Source organism: Penaeus vannamei, chromosome 34, assembly GCF_042767895.1.
Source record: "Penaeus vannamei isolate JL-2024 chromosome 34, ASM4276789v1, whole genome shotgun sequence".
Taxonomy (NCBI): Eukaryota; Metazoa; Arthropoda; class Malacostraca; order Decapoda; family Penaeidae; genus Penaeus; species Penaeus vannamei.
This window is the reverse complement of record NC_091582.1, coordinates 26,884,130-26,887,635: the sequence shown is the minus strand read 5'-3', so window position 1 is coordinate 26,887,635 and position 3,506 is coordinate 26,884,130.

Here is a 3,506-nt window from a genome sequence, read left to right as displayed (position 1 = left end):
AGGAAGGGAGGGAAGGAGAGAAAGAGAGGAAGGGAGGGAAGGAGAGAGAGAGAGAGAGAGGAAGGGATGGAAGGAGAGAGAGAGAGAGAGGAAAATAGAGAGAGAGGTCCAAGTTTCTATCCTCGATATCTTTATCTATCTACCAATCTATCTGCATCGAGTGAAATGTTGAAGTTTCCCCTCGTATCCGCTTGGCTGTAGCCGGTGAGGATGCCACGTGGCTGCGCAGTCGGGTGTGCGAATTGATTTGTAAATCGCAACAATAAACACGTTAATTGTAATTTTGAGCTTTTCTACAATAATTTTGAGCTTGTATTTTATCAGGTCGGATATCTCTTACTGGAAAATTATATTTCATTTTATTTTGTTGTTTTTTATATGGTTTCTATATGCGGTTTTATGTTAGTTTTTTTTTCGTTGGGTTCAGTTGGTTTATTGCTCTTTGTTTTAACTCATCTTCAGTATTGTCTTAAATCTGCTTTTGTCGCTTTCGTCCTTTGGATCATTTACCTTATTTATCATAATTCATTCATCAAGACAGCGCTTTAAGATCCATATCACACACGCACCCCCCCCCCCCCACACACACACACGCACACACACACACACACACACACACACACACACACACACACACACACGCACACACACACACACACACACACACACACACACACACACACACACACACACACACACACACACACACACACACACACACACGCACACACACACACACACACACACACACACACACACACACACACACACACGCACACACACACACATGCACACACACAATGAATAATGATGAGTTGAAATCATGTAACAATATCATAATGAAACATGGCGAAGATGTCCGTAGACTAAAGGCAACTTAGCCAAATAGTAATCTGAAATCTACATAGCTATCTGTCTGTTTGCTTGTCTATCTATATCTAATAGATTGATAGTTGAAATAACACAGATCTAAAGATTTAAAGATACAGATAATGGTAACAAGATAATGCTGACTTTTTTGCACCTGGTAATAATAATAATAATAATAATGATAATAGTAATACAAATAATAATATTTAACAAAATTAAGGTACATATAAGAATAGTAGCCCCATTTCGATTTATTCTATTGAACCCAAAAATATAAATGATTTTTTCATAGAATATTCTGACGGCTGTTTATAGTATTGAACACTTCGTTACCATAGATGAATTAAAAATTGTTTTACTTCTAGTAATCATAAATAATTATGGAAACAGCTGGCATCTTATGGTGGACCCTGACTGGCTAAACACGATGACGTCATTAGCTCTTCCCCTTTCCTGTCCTGATCAATCTGCACAATCTGCGTTTCTTCAGTAAACTTTCTTTGGTAATAGTTCAGTAATGACAGTGGTATAAAATAAGTGAAAACATTATTGGAAAACAAACCAAGAAAAGAAAGGTTTTGATATTTGAAATGAATGAAAGTGAAGGGGTGGCGCTTAACTTGGCAGTTAATTCGGATTTTCATCGAGACAGAGGGACGCTACCTGTATTAAAGAATCTTGAGCAAAATAAATACAAAGTAATTCCCTCAGTACCTTTTTCTATATGAACGCTCCTGTAGCATCAATAAATCAGTAAGTCGTATGCTACAAGAGTTACCCTGGTGTCAAAGGCCTTTAGTCTTGCTCGACATTATTGCTCGACATAAAAAGCAGAATAATTTTTCAAATTTTCTGCTTAGTCTGCACCTTCAGTGTTTTGATCTTGTAGCTTACACGAGACTCCGGTAGACATAGTCAGTAACCCCCTGCAGCACTCTTCTGCCTCAGGGCAGCCCCTGTGGCCCCTGAGTAAGAATGCCCAGTAGTGTGGGGCATCCTTTTATCACACTCTTTCTTTGGTCTGATATCTTTCCTTCTTTTATGTGACTTCCCTCATCCTACCGGAGTTCCCTTGGGGCTCCTGTGTTCGCTTGGGCATCCATTTCCCGCCCTTCTCCTGGACAAGTTCGGCGGTAAAGTGTCCTACACATAGTACTAGTGAAAACTTCAAAAGTGCAAAGTATGAAGGTCCTTATCAGTCAGGTTCTGCTAAGTGAAGTAGCCTGAAGGAAAATGAGACATTGGCATATATGAGAAAACATGAGGTTAGTCTTATTGAAGTTAAGAGAAGAGAGGAAAATTTGAAGCACAAACTCGATATTTCCTATACAGTAACTAATGTCACCCCAAGTGCAAGTAATGTTGGTCATCAACTTGCAGCTAAAGATTCAGCTAAAGATTAAGAAATTGCTGTACTGTCAAAAATTTATTTTCTTATTATTTTTTTTATATGGAAAAGCCTACTCAGAAAACTTTATGCTTTTGGATTACGTGGAAACGCCTTGTTTTATTCAAAATTTCATTCTGAACAAAACTTTTTCTGTCAAATTATTGTCTGACAATGTTAATTTATCGTATATTTTTGTCCCGGTAAACGGGGCCCCACAACGAAGTGTCTTGTTATCAACATTTTTGCGTATGATTAATGACATCTTACCGGCTCCCCCTCGGAATTCTAAATGCTAATTGTATGCTGACAGTTGTGCATTTGGCACTCCAGCTATAATTTAGAATTCTCGCCAAATGGCATCTATCTGGCACTGGATATAATTCATAACTAGGGCCTCCAGTGGGTTTCAGTTTTGGATATATATGGGGAGCTGATGGAAAGATTAATGGTCATTGTACGGTTGGGCATCGAACAAATTTTAAATGTTTGGATGTACAAAATGCTTGTTTGCTTGTGTCTTGGAGCCCTGAAATGCACTAGGATCGAGCGTCTTGAGGTGGAGTCAGGAGTACCTCCCCTCCGACTCAGACGCGGCCAGCTGGCACTGACCTATGCCGCGAAGGTGGCTCGAGACCCGAGCCACACTAATGGTAATGGTGCCATTAGGCCCTTTACCACAAGACTCCAAGACTTCGTCGAGAAAGTCGGTATAGATCTCTCTACTAATGATACCCTGGTTCAGACAAATATAGCGCCATGGGAAACCCCTAATTTTACCATCATGGAAGCCTACCTTCCATGAACCAAGGCCATTACGCCGGAGGTGGAGGTGTAGTGACCTGGATTGCAGCTTCCACGTCATATGATGACCATCCTAGCAGCATACGAACGTTTGCCGCCACCGATACGTTAGAGGATGCTCTATATGACGAGAAGATTGTTCGGAAGTCCTATCTTATTATATGTTCATCTATTTCAATTGCAATGTCTAAGATACACAGTTCCATTCTAAATTACTTCAGTTCGTATTCAAAATGTCCAGTGCACATTCCCAGATTCACATTTCCATTACCCACAATCCCCACACCCCCGTAAATAGCCAGCAGCAGTTTCCCACAGGGGATTCTGCAGCCTGCCATAGTTAAGGAAGCACCGCTTTGGACTCCTCAGCCTCCGGTCTCCTAAGATAAGTTACAAGTGATGATTCTGGGATTTTAGCCGGGTCAACCGGCGATCTGGACCTAAG